General features: G+C 38.7%; 1 pseudogene; it reads left to right on the top strand.

The window, feature by feature from the left end:
- The first annotated feature begins 1,244 nt into the window (after window positions 1-1,244).
- LOC100586236 lies at window positions 1,245-1,762 on the top strand (annotated as a pseudogene).
- Window positions 1,763-18,796: the final 17,034 nt, after the last annotated feature.

The following is an 18,796-nucleotide window of genomic DNA, read 5'->3' as shown; positions in this document are numbered from 1 at the left end:
CTATGCTTTTGATGTTTGGACCCTTCAAATCTCAGGTTGAAATTTCATCCCTAATGTTGAAATTGGGGCCTAATGGGAGGTTTTGGATCATGGGGGCAGATTCCTCATAAACAGATTAATGTCCTCCCTCAGGGTTGAGTGAGTTGTCACTCTATTCACTTCCACAAGAGCTGGTTGTTAAAAAGAGCCTGGCACCTTCCTGCTCTCTCTCTTGCTTCCTTTCTTGCCATGTGCTCTCTGCACATAACAGCTCTCCTTCACCTTCCACCATGAGTGGAAGCATCTTGAGGCCCTTGCCAGATGCAGATGCCCAACCTTGAACTTTCCGACCAGGAGAACCGTGAGCTAAGTGAACCTCTTTTCTTTATAAATTATCTAGTCTCAGGTATTTCTTTATAGCAACACAAAATGAACTAAGACAGCACCCATTAAATATTTATGGCATGAATAAACTCATCTTTCTGAAATATCAGTGAGGTAAGTTTCTGTAATGTATCATCTTGTGATAGAACATACAAAATGGTCATAAAACATAAACATGTAGTTTAACAAACTATTAAAAAACACCAATGTGTCTTCCTCCATGCCAAAACAATAGAATGGCATCTTCCCCATAGAAGCCCTCCACCTGTCTCTTTCTGACCATAATACTAGCCTACCCCCACCAATGACCACTATGTTGACTCTCATGCTGCTAATAATTGTTTAATGTGGACTATTTTAAAAATATGTGTCAGCGGGATCATATAGTATTAGCCTAGCTTCTTTAGCTCAGTCTTTTGTGTTTAAGAGCTATCCATCTATGTAGTTTATTCATTGCTTCCTGTATAGTATAGCATGATATAAACCTACCCCTATTTTTTTTATCATTTCTACTATTGAGTTGTTCCTGTGTGGAGCTTCTATTTACTATGTTATTATGAACATTCTAATGCATGTTTCCTGGTGCATGTAAGCATGCATTTATGTGAGATACAAACACCTATAAATGGAATTGCTAGGTCATAGACTATACACATTTTCAGATGTACTATCAGACATTATTCAAAAGTGATTTTACAATGCATATTCCCATCAACAGTACATGAGAGTTCTCATTGCTCCACATCCTTGTTAATAACTGGCAATGCCACTTTTCTGCCCACTCCCTCATTCCTTCTCCCGAGTGCCACTCTGACTGCAGTGCACTTGCTCTGAGCTCCAGGCTCCTGCTAAGCTACCACAATCTCCCTTCAGCCACCATTATGATTATCTACTGGGACCTCATCAGACACAATGAGATGTTCTCTGACATTTACAAAATATGAAAGATCATGGACCAGCTGTGCTTGGAGGTAGAGGGAAAAATAGTTGATAAGACAGAGGGTAACATTGATGACTCACTCACTGGTGGAAATGCCTCCACTGAAGGCCTCAAGGGTGAAGGTACCAAAAGCACAGTCATCATTGGTGTTGATATTGTCATGAACCATCCCTTGTAGGAAACCAGCTTCACAAAAGAAGCCTACAAGAAGTACATCAAACATTACATGAAATCAATTAAAGGCAGACTTGAAGAACAGAAACCAGAAAGAGTAAAAGCTTTTGTGACAGGGCCTGCAGAACAAATCAAGCACATCTTTGCTAATTTCAAAAACTACCAATTCTTCATTGGTGAAAACATGAATACTAATGGTATGGTGGCTCTATTGGACTACCATGAGAATAATATGATCCATATATGGTTTTCTTTAAGGATGGTTTAGAAATGGAGAAGTATTAATAAATTTGGCGGTTACTTTGGATCAATTGCCTGTCATCATAACTGGCTGCTGCTTGTCATCCACACAACACTAGGACTGATATCATCTTGAGCATCTCATTTACTGTGACTGTGATTTATTTGGAGTAGAGGCATTGTTTTTAACAAAAAAAAAAACATGTCAGTTGTAGAAAAATAAAATGCATTTAAACTCATTTGAGAGAATGCCTCCTAATTTAATACATATTTAAACTAAATCTATGCTGTAATGTTCCTGGAGAAGCTAGAGCCTGGTTGTAGGCCACTACTAGAAAGTATAAGACTGTTATCAGGTAACTTGTACAGTAGAAACTACTTTTGAGACTAGAATCTAAAAAAAAAATAAAAAGTTTTAATTCTGAACTGCAGTAAAGGAAAAGACCATGCTAATATTAATGTCAACATTTTAAGTGGAGCCTTATACATTTCCTCACCTACAACAGAGTAGTTAACTCTGGAAGAGATTACCAAGAGAATAAAAAGAAACTAACTCAGCCTGAAAGAAATACTTGGCAATGCTATATATTTAAAAAATGTTCACCATATTCATACATGTGTATTATCAGATGTTTTATTTTTGCCACTCCAATGGGTATGTAGTGCCAGTACATTGTGGTTTTAATTTGCATTTACCTAATTACCAATGAAGTTGAGCATTTTTCCATGTGCTACTATTTCCTCTATTGGGATGTGCCTGTTCAGGTGGTTTTCCCATTTTTCCTTTGCATTGTCTGTCTTTTTGTTTTAATTTGAAAAAGGTTTTTATATATTCAATAGGAAGGTTGATCTTAATTATCTAGTTCACCCTCATGAGAAACTGGAAGCACTTACGTGTACATTTTATCTGTGTGTACTTTATGGTCTCAATTTCTTTGGTGGCTCATAGTGACCGGCTACCTGGAAAACTGAAAAAAGATTAATTCACTAAAATCTATTCAATTTTAATATATCTGTTATTTTAATTTCTATGCAGCTCTATTGTCAACATTTTCCCTTCTTTTTTCATTTCATGTAATAAGTTTACTTAGCAACCATTTTATGACTTGTAAATTTCTATCAGTTAGTCCATCTTATTTTTCACAAGTACAAAGGCAAGTTCAATTATACTTTTCTACAGAACCAAGTTTACAATATGTGTAATATTGAATTAAAAGAGATAATGATTAGCATACTAGAATGATTATTACATAAACACTCTAAAGTGATTAGCACATAAAAAACTCAATGATATTTCTTATTGGACTCCATTTAAAAACAGCATTATTTATTGACCATTTGTGGTTTGAAAAAAAAACAGCATTATTATTATCTTCCTGAATCCTGATTCCTTAAATTTGGATATTCTATGTCTTGTTAAAGTTCTAGGAATCAGAACTTTGACTAACCAGAATATTTTATATTCTCTAAAATATTGCACACCTATACTCTCACTAAAAATCTAGAAGAGATAAATCTTTAAATGGTCTTTTATTTTTTTAATTTTTTTAAATTTTATTATTATACTTTAAGTTTTAGGGTACATTACATAATGGTAAAGGGATCAATTCAACAAGAAGAGCTAACTATCCTAAATATATATGCACCCAATACAGGAGCACCCGGATTCATAAAGCAAATCCTTAGTGAACTACAAAGAGATTTAGACTGCCACACAATAATAATGGGAGAATTTAACACCCCAATGTCAAAATTAGACAGATCAACGAGACAGAAAGTTAACAAGGATACCCAGGAATTGAACTCAGCTCTGCACCAAGCGAGCTTAATAGACATCTACAGAACTCTCCACCCCAAATCAACAGAACATACATTCTTCTCAGCACCACATCGCACTTATTCCAAAATTCACCACATAGTTGGAAGTAAGCACTCCTCAGCAAATGTAAAAGAACAGAAATTGTAACAAACTGTCTCTCAGACCACAGTGCAATCAAACTAGAACTCAGGATTAAGAAACTCACTCAAAACTACACAACTACATAGAAACTGAACAACCTGCTCCTGAACGACTACTGGGTACGTAACAAAAACACGGCAGAAATAAGGATGTTCTTTGAAACTGAAGAGAACAAAGACACAACATACCAGAATCTCTGGGACACATTTAAAGCAATGTGTAGAGGGAAATTTATAGCACTAAATGCCCACAAGAGAAAGCAGGAAAGATCAAAAATTGACACCCTAACATCACAATTAAAATAACTAGAGAAGCAAGAACAAACACATTCAAAAGCTAGCAGAAGGCAGGAAATAACTAAGATCAGAGCAGAACTGAAGGAGATAGAGACACAAAAAACCCTTCAAAAAATCAATGAATCCAGGAGCTGGTTTTTTGAAGAGATCAACAAAATTGATAGACTGCTAGCAAGACTAATGAGAAGAATCAAATAGACAAAATAAAAAATGATAAAGGGGATATCACCACTGATCCCACAGAAATGCAAACTACCATCAGAGAATACTATAAACACCTCTATGCAAATAAACTAGAAAATCTAGAATAAATGGATAAACTCCTGGACACATACACCCTCGCAAGACTAAACCAGGAAGAAGTTGAATCCCTGAATAGACCAATAACACGCTCGGAAATTGAGGCAATAATTAATAGCCTACCAACCAAAAAAGGTCCAGGACCAGATGAATTCAAAGCTGAATTGTACCAGAGGTACAAAGAGGAGCTGGTACCATTCCTTCTGAAACTATTCCAATCAATAGAAAAAGAGGGAATCCTCCCTAACTCATTTTATGAGGCCAGCATTATCCTGATACCAAAGCCTGGCAGAGACACAACAAAAAAAGAGAACTTTAGACCAATATCCCTGATGAACATTGATGCAAAAATCCTCAATAAAATACTGGCAAACCGAATCCAGCAGCACATCAAAAAGCTTATCCACCACGATCAAGTTGGCTTCATCCCTGCGATGCAAGGCTGGTTCAACATACGCAAATCAATAAACGTAATCCATCATATAAACAGAACCAGAGACAAAAACCACATGATTATCTCAATAGATGCAGAAAAGGCCTTTGACAAAATTCAACAGCCCTTCATGCTAAAAACTCTCAATAAATTAGATATTGATGGGATGTATCTCAAAATAATAAGAGCTATTTATGACAAACTCACAGCCAGTATCATCCTGAATGGGCAAAAACTGGAAGCATTCCCTTTGAAAACTGGCACAAGACAGGGATGCCCTCTCTCTCCACTCCTATTCAACATAGTGTTGGAAGTTCTGGCCAGGGCAATCAGGTAGGAGAAAGAAATAAAGGGTATTCAATTAGGAAAAGAGGAAGTCAAATTGTCTCTGTTTGTAGATGACATGATTCTATATTTAGAAAACCCCACTGGCCGGGCGCGGTGGCTCACGCTTGTAATCCCAGCACTTTGGGAGGCTGAGGCGGGTGGATCACGAGGTCAGGAGATCAAGACCATGGTGAAAACCTGTCTCTACTAAAAAAAAATACAAAAAATTAGCTGGGCATGGTGGCGGGCGCCTGTAGTCCCAGCTACTCAGAGAGGCTGAGGCAGGAGAATGGCATGAACCCGGGAGGCGGAGCTTGCAGTGAGCCAAGATTGCGCCACTGCACTCCAGCCTGGGCGACAGAGCAAGACTCCGTCTCAAAAAAAAAAAAAAAAAAGGAAACCCCATTTTCTCAGCCCAAAATCTCCTTAAGCTGATAAGCAACTTCAGCAAAATTTCAGGATACAAAATCAACGTGCAAAAATCACAAGCATTCCTATACACCATTAACAGACAAACAGAGAGCTAAATCATGAGTGAACTCCCATTCACAATTGCTTCAAAGAGAATAAAATACCTAGGAATTCAACTTACAAGGGATGTGAAAGACCTCTTCAAGGAGAACTACAAACCACTGCTCAATGAAATAAAAGAGGACACAAACAAATGGAAGAACATTCCATGCTCATGGATAGGAAGAATCAATATCGTGAAAATGGCCATACTGCCCAAGGTAATTTATAGATTCAATGCCTTCCCCATCAAGCTACCAATGACTTTCTTCACAGAATTGGAAAAAATTAAAGTTCATATGGGACCAAAAGAGAGCCTGCATTGCCAAGACAATCCTAAGCCAAAAGAACAAAGCTGGAGGCATCATGCTACCTGACTTCAAACTATACTACAAGGCTACAGTAATCAAAACAGCATGGTACTGGTACCAAAACAGAAATATAGACCAATGGAACAGAACAGAGCCCTCAGAAATAATACCACACGTCTACAACCATCTGGTCTTTGACAAACCTGACAAAAACAAGTAATGGGGAAAGGATTCCCTATTTAATAAATGGTGCTGGGAAAACTGGCTAGCCATATGTAGAAAGCTGAAACTGGATCCCTTCCTTACACATTATACAAAAACTAATTCAAGATGGATTAAAGACTTAAATGCTAGACCTAAAACCATAAAATCCCTAGAAGAAAACCTAGGCAATACCATTCAGAACATAGGCATGGGCAAGGACTTCATGTCTAAAACACCAAAAGCAATGGCAACAAAAGCCAAAATTGAGAAATGGGATCTAATTAAACTAAAGAGCTTCTGTACAGCAAAAGAAACTACCATCAGAGTGAATAGGCAACCTGCAGAATGGGAGAAAATTTTTACAATCTACCCATCTGACAAAGGGCTAATATCCAGAATCCTCAAAGAACTTAAACAAATGTACAGGAAAAAATCAAATAACCCCATCAAAAAGTGGGCAAAGGATATGAACAGACACTTCTCAAAAGAAGACATTTATGCAGCCAACAGACACATGAAAAAATGCTCATCATCACTGGCCATCAGAGAAATGCAAATCAAAACCACAATGAGATACCATCTCACACCAGTTAGAATGGCGATCATTCAAAAGTCAGGAAACAACAGGTGCTGGAGAGGATGTGGAGAAATAGGAACACTTTTACACTGTTAGTGGGACTGTAAACTAGTTCAACCATTGTGGAAGTCAGTGTGGCGATTCCTCAGGGATCTAGAACTAGAAATACCATTTGACCCAGCCATCCCATTACTGGGTATATACCCAAAGGACTATAAATCATGCTGCTACAAAGACACATGCACACGTATGTTTATTGTGGCACTATTCACAATAGCAAAGACTTGGAACCAACCCAAATGTCCAACAATGATAGACTGGATTGAGAAAACGTGGCACATATACACCATGGAATACTATGCAGCCATAAAAAATGGATGAGTTCATGTCCGTTGTAGAGACATGGATAAAGCTGGAAACCATCATTCTGAGCAAACTATCACAAGGACAGAAAAGCAAACACTGCATGTGATCTCACTTATAGGTAGGAATTGAACAATGAGAACACTTGGACACAGGGTGGGGAACATCACACACCGGGGCCTGTCATGGGGGAGAGGGGAGGGATAGCATTAGGAGATATGCCTAATGTAAATGACAAGTTAAAGAGTGCAGCACATCAACATGGCACATGTATACATATGTAACAAACCTGCATGTTTTGCCCATGTACCCTAGAACTTAAAGTATAATAAAAAAATAAATTTAAAAAAAAGATACAAGTATAAAGATTAAGAACTGTCAAAAGGTAAACTTGGGCACAGTAAAAATTTTAAAGGGTTTACTTGAGCAAACAGCAATTCATGATTTGGTCAGCTCCAAATTGGAAGTGGTTCAAAGGTTCTGCTGAGGGAATGCAAGGGGAGTCCTTCATAGGATGAATAAGAAAGTAAAGCAAGGAGAATATTTGATTGGGTACAGTTATGGAGTTGCCTTATTTGTGTATCCTGCAGGAAAGTCCCTAGTTATATAAGTTAATTTATGGCTTCTGATTGGTTAGCCTTTAGTTTCATTTTTTTTCTCTAATATAGGCATTTACAAGAAATAGTCCAAGTTAGCTTTTGCTTATGTTTGCAAATCAAGCAAGGTTAAGGTCATTTATGAGGTCTAACTGGCTTTGTCTTCCCAAGGATTCTTCAGGCCCAGTCTCTATTTACTTTAACAGGACACATGCACTAAAAGTCAAGTTATTTGGTTAAAATTTCAGTTTCTCTTTTTGATCAGACAGGTCTTCAGGCAAATTATTGCCTTCTGGTATTTATTTTAAACATTTTTTTGAAATACAGCAGATATACATAAAAGAATATTAAAACACTTTATACTCATTTCTCAAAATAAACATGTTAAAATGTTTAATTAAAAAAATAAAACCATGGATCCTATTCAACATAGTATTGGAAGTTCTGGCTAGGGCAATCAGGCAAGAGAAGAAATAAAGGGTATTTATATAGGAAGAGAGGAAGTCAAATTGTCTCTGTTTGCAGATGACATGATTGTATATTTAGAAAACCCCATCATCTCAGCCCAAAATCTCCTTAAGCTGATAAGCAACTTCAGCAAAGTCTCAGGATACAAAATCAATGTGCAAAAATCACAAGCATTCCTATACACCAATAACAGACAAACAGCCAAATCATGAGCGAACTCCCATTGACAATTGCTACAAAGAGAATAAAATACCTAGGAATCCAACTTACAAGGGACGTGAAGGACCTCTTCAAGGAGAACTACAAACCACTGCTCAAGGAAATAAGAGAAGACACAAACAAATGGAAAAACATTCCATTTTCATGGATAGGAAGAATCAGTATCGTGAAAATGGCCATATTGCCCAAAGTAATTCATAGATTCAATGCTATGCCCATCAAGCTACCACTGACTTTCTTCATAGAATTAGAAAAAAACTACTTTAAACTTCATATGGAACCAAAAAACAGCTCATATAGCCAAGACAATCCTAAGCCAAAAGAACAAAGCTGGAGGCATCATGCTACCTGACTTCAAACTATAGTACAAGTTTACAGTAACCAAAACAGCATGATACTGGTACCAAAACAGAAATATAGACCAATGGAACAGAACAGAGCCCTCAGAAATAAAGCCAGACATGTACAACCATCTGATCTTTGACAAACCTGACAAAAACAAGCAATGGGGAAAGGATTCCCTATTTAATAAATGGTGTTGGGAAAACTGGCTAGCCATATGCAGAAAGCTGAAACTGAACCCATTCCTTACACCTTATACAAAAATTAACTCACGATGGATTAAGGACTGAAACGTAAGATCTAAAACCATAAAAACCCTAGAAGAAAACCTAGGCAATACTATTCAGGACATAGGCATAGGCAAAGACTTCATGACTAAAACACCAAAAGCAATGGTAACGAAAGCCAAAATTGACAAATGGGATATAAATAAACTAAAGAGCTTCTGCACAGCAAAAGAAACTATCATCAGAGTGAACAGGCAGCCTACAGGATGGGAGAAAATTTTTGCAATCTATCCATCTGCCAAAGGGCTAATATCTAGAATCTACAAAGAACTTAAGCAAATTTAGAAGAAAAAAAAAACCCCATCAAAAAGTGGGTGAAGGATATGAACAGACACTTCTCAAAAGAAGACATTTATGGCCGGGCGTCGTGGCCCACACCTGTAATCCCAACATTTTTGGAGGCTGAGACAGGTGGATCACAAGGTCAGGAGTTCGAGACCAGCCTGGCCAACATAGTGAAACCCCATCTCTACTAAAAATACAAAAAAATTATCTGGTCGTGGTGGCAGGCACCTGTAATCCCAGCTACTTGGGAGGCTGAGGCAAGGAGAATCACTTGAACCTGGGAGGTGGAGGTTGCCAAGTGATCTTGGAGTGAGCCAAGATCATGCCACTGAGCTCCAGCCTGGGCGACAGTGTGAGACTCTGTCTAAAAAAAAAAAAAAAAAAAAAAAAAAAAAAAAAAAAAAAAAAAAAAAAAAAAAAAAAAAAGACATTTATGCAGCCAACAAAAATATGAAAAAAAAACCTCATGATCACTGATCATTAGAGAAATGCAAATCAAAACCACAATGCGATACCATCTCATGCCAGTTAGAATGGCGATCATTAAAAAGTCAGGAAACAACAGATGCTATAGAGGATGTGGAGAAATAGGAATGCTCTTACACTGTTGGTGGGAGTGTAAATTAGTTCAACCATTGTGGAAGACAGTGTGGCAATTCCTCAAGGATCTAGAACCAGAAATACCATTTGACCCAGCAATCCCATTACTGGTATATACCCAAAGGATTATAAATCATTCTACTATAAAGACATATGCACATGTGTGTTTACTGCAGCACTGTTCACAATAGCAAAGACTTGGAAGCAACCCAAATGTCCACCAATGATAGACTGGATAAAGAAAATGTGGTACATATGCACCATGGAATACTACGCAGCCATAAGAAAGGATGAGTTCATGTCCTTTTCAGGGAAATGGATGAAGCTGGAAACCATCATTCTCAGCAAAGTAACACAGGAACAGAAAACCAAACACTGCATGTTCTCACTCATAAGTGGGAGTTGAACAATGAGAACACATGGACACAGGGAGGGGAACATCACACACTGGGACCTGTTGGGGTGGGGGACTGGGGAGGGAGAGCATTAGGAAAAATACCTAATGTAGATGATGGGTTGATGGGTGCAGCAAACCACCATGGCACGTGTATCCTATGTAACAAACCTGCATGTTCTGCACGTGTATCCCAGAACTTAAAGTGTAATTTTTAAAAAACTTTAAAAAAAGCAAATAATCATTGTAATAAAGTTATTCTCCTGCATAAAAATATAAAAATAAAACCATGGAGATATATAAGTTGATATAAAATATGCTACAAAATATGCTTGTGGAGAGCTATACTTAAAATAACTGGATGCATAAGAATTTGAGTTTGGCACTTATAGCCTCCCAGCACTCTGTGAAGAAGTAAGCAACACAGGGGCCATTATACAGAGGTCATATTTGGCTCATTTGTATAATAGTGCATCAAAATAATACTGTGCCCTTTTTCTTCTTCACTCATAGCCTCACTTTTCCAAAGTGATTATTTTCAGGCCAGGTGCAGTGGCTCATGTCTGTAATACCAGCACTTTGGGAGCCCAAGGTGGAAGGATTGCTGGAGGTCAGGAGTTCAAGACCAGCCTGGGCAACATAGCAAGACACCCATCTCTACAAAAAAAAATTGTTTTTAACATGAAAACTTTTGATGGCTAAGAGGAAGAACTTTTGATTCGATAAGCCTAAAGTTCAGTTACAGTATTTTCTATTCCAGCATTTTCTAGCTGTGAGATTCTGGGCAGGGTATGTAAACAGCTATTGATTTGCTTATTGGGAAAGCGTAAATAATAATAGTGACCTTACAGATTTGATATAAGAAATAAGTAAAAGAATGCATGCAAAATATTGGTCCATTGTCAAAAATATAGTAAGCACTCAGTAAAACCTAACCATCAGTATTATTTCTGCAAATATATAAGTTCAGTCATATGAAGCTGCCATTTTTGCTTGTCAATAATGGTCAAATATCAGCACTTTCTTCTAGTTCAACCTAATGCACACCATGAAAATCTTTCTAATCTTGAGACCTGGTTGTTTACTTTCCAAAGCTTTGATTCAATGAGCTGGAAGGCTGCACCTGCTTTCCTAACCCTTAGCTACATTTAGAATTCTCTGAACCTAAAAGCATTTGTCATCTTGTACTATTTCTTCCATTATTGTGAGCAAGGCTCTTCTTTGTCAAATTCCCCCTGTGAGAATCTGGGTTTTTGCTGCTCTTACCAAGAGATGGGCAAACTACAGCTATTGGCCAAATTGGTTGCCACCCACTTTTGTAAATAAAGCAATATTGGAACAACAGCTATGCTTGTGGGAAAACACTGTTTCTCTACACTTACACAACACTTCTGACCCCAAATACATGGATTTTTTCCCAAACCAAATAATTCTGCAATTCTCTGGACACCAGCTAGATGTCCTACAATTCAACTCAATTCTGACACTACCTGTAGTTAGTGTCAAATCCCACAAGTTAAGGGCTCAGTCCTATAAGACTATGCCCACCTCAGATGGCAGTCACAGGTCCAACCATCCACACTTCTAGACGACCAGCTATAAATTGAGGATTCCCACGGCCCACTCCTCAGGTTTGATAATTTGCAAGGGTGGCTGAAAGAACTCAAAAAAAGCACTTCACTTAATGTTTACCAGTTTAGTATAAAGGATACAAATCAGGAACAGCCAGATGGAAGAGATGCACAGGGCAAGTTACGGGGTAGGGGGACACGTGGAGCTTCTGTGCCCACTCTGGGTACACCAACCTCCCAGTACCCTGATGTGTTCACCAATCCTGACATTCATCAAATCTCATTTTTCGAGAGTTTTTATAGAGCTTGATCTCCAGCTCCCTCCTCACCTTCCCGGAAGTCTGTGGCTGGGGTAAAATTTCCAGTCACTTGGTTTTTCTGGTGACCAACCAGCCCCATCTTGAGGATATCTAGGGACCCCACCCTAAGTCACCTCATTAGCGTAAACGCAGGTCTGATTAAAAGGGGCTCTTTATGACTAACAAAAGACACTTCTATTACTCAGGAAATTCCAAGGATTTTATGAGCTCTGTGGCAGGAACTGGAGACAGAGACCAAATCTATTTCTTATTATACCACAGTGCTTGTTTATTCATGTATTGGCTATGGCTGTTTCTGCCCTACAACAGCAGAGCTGAGTAGTTGCAACAAAGAGAGCATGGTTCACAAAGCTGAAAACAGTTATTTTCTGGCCCTTTACAGACAAAGTTTGCTTACCCCTGGTTTAGACTACAGGTTTGCAAATTAGAGTACACACCTCTCAAGATGATCTATCATAGTTCAGGGGAAAAATTCAAACTTCTATTTAAGATTATTGTTCTCTTAAAAAAAAGGGGAGGGGAAATAGGATTTTCTAGTATGTCACATAAGGGCTTACACTGGCCCCCTTATTCCTTCCGTCTGTCCTGTGCATGAGACATCTGGAGAGAGTACTGGAATCCCACAATGAGGAGGAATGGTCAGTGGTGCCTCTACTTTCACTTTTTTGCTATCAGTGTATGGTGACAGATGGCCTCTGCAAATGTCTGTCTACAGATTGTATTATCTAGTGGTAACTGACTTAAATCTCTGACATGTATAAGTGGCTTTGAAAGACACCAGTAAACAATAATATTAATAAGATAATACTAATAACGCAAGCATCAGAGAGAAAATAAGATTTATATCAGTCACATGAGTAATGAAAATCAATCAAAGCTGATGAAAAATCAGCTAAGAAAAATTTAAAATTATCAAGATTACCTGAAATAAGGATTTTCATACAGTATGATTAAGAATAGAACTTTTTAAGCATCTATCATGTTTAAGGTATTAGTGAATTAAAATACGAAGCATCCTAATTAGCAAGACATTTAATATCTATTTTTCTTCGCCTCTTTCATATTTGCAAATTTGCTTTTATTTGTAATGTACATACTATATTAAACTATACTATAAGCATATAATTTAAAAATAAATACATAACCGAACATAAAACAGTAGGTGGGTACTCAAATTTCCCTTTATTTTCTACTTAGAGCAGTGCACAATGAGTCGAAATTGGGCACCATTAGTCTAGGCTTCCATACAGTGGCGCTTCTTTTGTATTCCACAGGGAAGGGATAGAAGCAGAAAAGTTTCTATGGGATGGAGTTCCTGATGGCATTATTGAGAGTTGTTTTGGCAAAAGTGGTGCTGGGAAATGAGTAAATGATGAAAGAAGTTCAGACACAAAGTTTAGTTTAAAGGAAATGGAAAAGGGGGCAGTTTCTAGGAGTCAACGTGAGATAGAAATGGAATCAAAGGAATTTTTTAATTTTTTTCCTAATGAAAGAGACTTGATCATGATTATAAGCTAATAGAGCTGGGCGCGGTGGCTCATGCCTGTAATCTCAAAACTTTGGCAAGTTGAGGCAGGCAGATCACCGGAGGGCAGGAGTTGGAGACCAGCCTGGGCAACATGGCGAAACACCCCCCTGCCCCCGACCCGCCATCTCTACTGAAAATACAAAAATTAGCTGGGGGAGTGGCGCATGCCTGTAGTCCCCATTACTTGGGAGGCTGATGCAGGAGGATTTCTTGAGCCCGGGAGGCAGAGGTTGTGGTGAGTTGAGAGCCCGCCACTGCACTCCAGCCTGGGTGACAGGAGTGAAACCTTGTCTCAAAAAAAAAAAAAAAAAAGGTAATAAAGCCATTGCTTAAAAATTAAAAATTAGCTGTGTTTTGGCCGGGCGTGGTGGCTCACACCTGTAATTCCAACACTTTGGGAGGCTGAGGCAGGTGGATCACCTGAGGTCGGGAGTTTAAGACCAGCCTGGCCAACATGGAGAAACCCTATCTCTACTAAAAAAATACAAAATTAGCCAGGCATGGTGGCACACACCTGTAATCCCAGCTACTTGGGAGGCTGAGGCAAGAGAATTGCTTGAAGTTGGGAGACAGAGGTTGCGGTGAGCCGAGATCACGCCATTGCACTCCAGCCTAGGCAAAAAGAGTGAAACTCTGTCTCAAAAAAAAAAAAAATTAGCTGTGTTCTAATGTTAACACCATCTTATTCACATGTTATAACACTGGACCTCTTAAATTGTTAGACAAACTTCCTGTGGTCCCTGTGTGTGGAGGAAGAAAATGGGTTGAAATTGTTAAATAATAGCACATGCTGTCTAGTGTTTATATATATATATATATATATATGTATATATATATATATATATATATATATCACTATTCACAACTATTTACTATTCAGCAAATATTTATTGAACATGTGCTATGTGCCATACCCAAAGAGATGCTTGGGATACAGAGGTAAACAAGATCAACAAGTCCCCACCATACATTCTTGTGGAGAAAATAGACTGTAATCAGGTTAAAATAAATAATGTAATTTTAGGTAGGGTTAAGTTTTCTGAAGACAATAAAGCAGGGTAAAAGTGTAGAGAGATTAAGATATTAGGGGTGGGAGCATTTGAGAAGGGGTAATCTAGGAAGGCCTTTCTGTGAATCAATGGTGGTCAGAGGACTGAATTATAAGGAAGGGGGCATCCCCTGGGAGGAGATAATTTCAGGGAGAAGGACCATAAAATACAAGTATGATACAGGAACAGTCTTAGCAAGGAAGCCAAGATTGTCCCCCAAAAAGAGTGAATGAAGAAATCAGGGAAAGGCCTGATATTGGGGAAGTGGATGGTGGCCTGCTATGTGATGTACCATGAAGGGCCTGCCAAGGGATTTAAGTGTGCTATAGGAAGTCATTGGACGGTTTTATGCAGAAGAATGGCATAATTTTACCCGTACTTTGTTATAAACCTTGCTCAACTTTTGCCAGTAATATCTTTCCCGCTCCAACTTTAATAAAGAACCAGTTTTGTTCTAAGGGTCCAGCTGTCTGTCATAACAGATTTTCCATGGGACGGAGTCTTGCTTTGCTTGTTCTTGGTGACCAATGAGTACAGCTTTGGAGAGAGTTATTAGGGTGTGTGATTCTATCATGATGTCTGCCTCTTGCCAACATCCATTGAAAGCAGTCAGTTGAAGGGTGACGTGAGCCACAGAAACTATCTTAGTGGCACTTTGCACCTGATTAAGTCAGGAGAAACGCTCCTGGCAGTACCAAAATGTCCATCACCTGCTCACTTGCTGATACATGAGGGAGAGAGGGGAACCTCCGAGAAAGGAGTTAAACATAAAATTCAATTCAACTTGATATTGTATCTGAGGACCCATGAGGTCAAATCAACCACAAAAGAGATCCCTGAGAATCCCAGGCCAGATACTTGGTGTTTGTTAAGAAGCTGGCATGGGCCAGCCATAGTGGCTCATGAGTGTAATCCCAGAGCTTTGGAATGTTGAGGTGGGAGGATCACTTGAGGCCATGAGTTTGAGACCAGTGGACAACATAGCCAGACCCTGTCTCTACAAAAAATAAGAAAATTAGCCAGGCGTGATAGCACATGCCTGTCATCCCAGCTACTGCGGAGGCTGTGGTGGGAGAATCGCTTGAACCCAGAAGGTCAAGACTGCAATGAGGTGTGATCACAACTCTGTACTCCAGCCTGAGTGACAGAGCAAGACTCTGTCTCAAAAAAAAAAAAAAAAAAACATTGAAAAAGAAAAAAATACATTAAAATTTTAAAACCCATAAATATATATACCTACTATGTACCCATAACAAGTAAAAATTTTGAGGTTGAACCTTTAAAAAAATAATAATTTTGAAATAAAAATTTAAGGCCAGGCATGGTGGCTCACGCCTGTAATCCCAGCACTTTGGGAGGCCAAGATCACCTGAAGTCGGGAGTTCGAGACCAGCCTGACCAACATGGAGAAACCCCATCTCTACTAAAAATACAAAATTAGCTGGGCGCGGTGGTGCATGCCTGTAATCCCAGCTACTCTTGAGGCTGAGGCAGGAGAATCACTTGAACCCAGGAGGTGGAGGTTGCAGTGAGCCGAGATCGCACCATTGCACCCCAGCCTGGGCAACAAAAGCGAAACTCTGTCTCAAAAAAAAAAAAAAAATTAAAAAGAGATGACATCTCACAGAAAAACATGTAAACCAGTGGAATAGACATTGGAGTGTGAGCTACTGGCTCGGAATATGTCAAAACATTTGTAATCATCCTTTCCTACCTAACCTGGTTTTGTTTTATTCATTTTGCATAAAAGTTTGCCTCTCACTTTGGCTTTAATCTGTTGATGAGAAGAGATGCCTCAAAGCTGGCTTCTGGCACTGTTGTGGGGCTTTTACAAGGGAAAGCTTTGAGTCATTGTAGTAAAATATCTACAGAAAAATTACTGGACCCAGAAATTATGGAATGGCCTGCAAAATCTCTACAGAATGCAGAGGGTGCATGTGACCTGTATAAATTCAGCCTAAGAATGCAGATGATGCTTCTAACCTCAATGTTTCTGATTTTCCACATCATGCAAAAGGTAATTCTTCTGGAACTAGCCTCAGGCATAGATATGTGTTTAATGATGGAATTATTCAGTTTAGTAACTGCTATGGTCTGAGTGTGTCCCCTGAAAATCCATATATTGAAACGTAATCATCAATGTGATCATTTTAAGAGGTAGGGTTCTTAGGAGGTGATTAAGTCGTAAGTGCAGATCCCTCATGAATGATCTGCAGTGTGAGGTGTGAGGCAGCTGTTTGCCCCTTCTACCATGTTAGAACACAGGAAGAGGGTACCATCTAGAAGAAACAGTCCCACACCGGACACCTAATCTGACTGCACCTTCATCTTGGACTTCCCATTCTCTTCCCAGAATTGTGAGCAACAAATTTCTGTTGTTTGCAAATTACCCAGTCCAAAGTATTTTGTTGTAGCAGCAGCAGAGACTAAGACAGTGACTGACATGGAATGTAGTGGGCAAGGGAAATGCTGGAGGGGCAAGCTTACACAGACTTCTCAAGACCTCTTTCTCAGTGTGTTGTGAAAGATGATGGCTGACAGTTAACAAATACTATTTTTTTGAGATATTATAGGGTTCAACTATAATATTTCTTAAGGTTTATAAGCCTGCTCAGTTTATTCCCAAAAACTGTTTCTCTTCTTTCCTGGAAGAATAAAAGCACACTCCTTCAGTTTTAATAATCCTGATAACAGTCCTGGAAAAATGAGTTTTAAAAATACACTGCCAGGCTGGCAATGGGAAGTGGGAATCTCAGGAAATGAGGAGGGCTCAATCTGGCTTCCACAATGAGGATATCTGATGATCCTCAAGTTCTATTTTAGAGGTTGCATGGGATCAGGGAACAGAGAATAAAGCCTAGGGAAAACTAAGGTGAAGAGCTTAATAGGAGATACGGAAGATCTTCAGGATCATCCATAAAACTAGGATCCTGAAGAGCTTCACCTGTAGGGTTAGGATGAACAAGAAATAAACCTATAATGCAAAGAAGACAGTTAGAAAACTTACCTGCCTCCACCTTTTTTCCTGGATAGAAAAAAGAGAAGGGAACTAGGCATACTGATAACATGCCTAGAAATCACTACGTTACTGCTACATATGGCAACTTGGCTAAAATCTCAAAAATATAACACTGATGAAAAAATAGCAAGTCACAGAAGAACACATGTAGTATTATTCCATTCATGTAGAGTTATACCACACCAGTCACATTGCATTAAGAGCCCACCCTGCTCCAGTATGACCTCATCTTTACTGATTATGTCTACAATGACCCGATTTCCATATAGGGTACATTTTGAAGTATTGAGAGTTAGGAATTCAGCATATCTTTTGGAGAGACACAATTTAACCCATAACAGCACAGGACAGTCCCCCACAACAAAGAATTATCCCATCCAAAATGTCAATAGTCTTCCTTTTGAGAATCCCTGGAGTAAGGCAATAAAGCAAGCAAGGGAATGATTAACACGTAATTCTGAATACTTTCTGGGGGTAGAGGAATAGAGAAATATGAGACTGGAGAGGAGTACACAGGGCATTTCAAATATCTTAGAATGCTGTCTTCAGCTTAGTGGTGAGTACACAGATATGCACTTTCTTATCCTGAAATATACTTATATATTACCTATAATTTTTGCCTTTACAATGAAATATTTTTAAGATTATAAAATTCAAAAATTACGAGGATACATGTAAGTTATAATAGTATAGAAATAGGTATAGGCCAGGTGCGGTGTTTCACGCCTATAATCCCAGCACTTTGGAGGCTGAGGCGGGCAGATCATTTGAGCCCAGAAGTTTGAGACCAACCTGGGCAACATGATGAGATCTCCTCTCTACTAAAAATTTAAAAAAAATTAGCTGAGTGTGGTGGCTCATTCCTGTGGTGCTACCTACTCAGGAGGCTGAAGCAGGAGATTGATTGAGGCTGAAGTGAGCTGTGATCACACCACTGCACTCCAGCCTGGGTGACAGAGTGAGACCCTGTCTCAAAAAAAAAAAAAAAAAAAAAAAAAAAGAAAAGAAAAAGAAAAAAATTGGTAAAGAAGAAACTGGGACTTTTGATGAATTTAGTCATTCATTCATTTATTTTAGGTTCACATGAGGTTATGTTTAAATGTGTTACTTTGGGTTTCAG

Source organism: Nomascus leucogenys, chromosome X (assembly GCF_006542625.1).
Source record: "Nomascus leucogenys isolate Asia chromosome X, Asia_NLE_v1, whole genome shotgun sequence".
NCBI lineage: Eukaryota > Metazoa > Chordata > Mammalia > Primates > Hylobatidae > Nomascus > Nomascus leucogenys.
The sequence above is the reverse complement of the archived record's forward strand: the minus strand, read 5'-3'. Positions and strand labels throughout refer to the sequence as shown.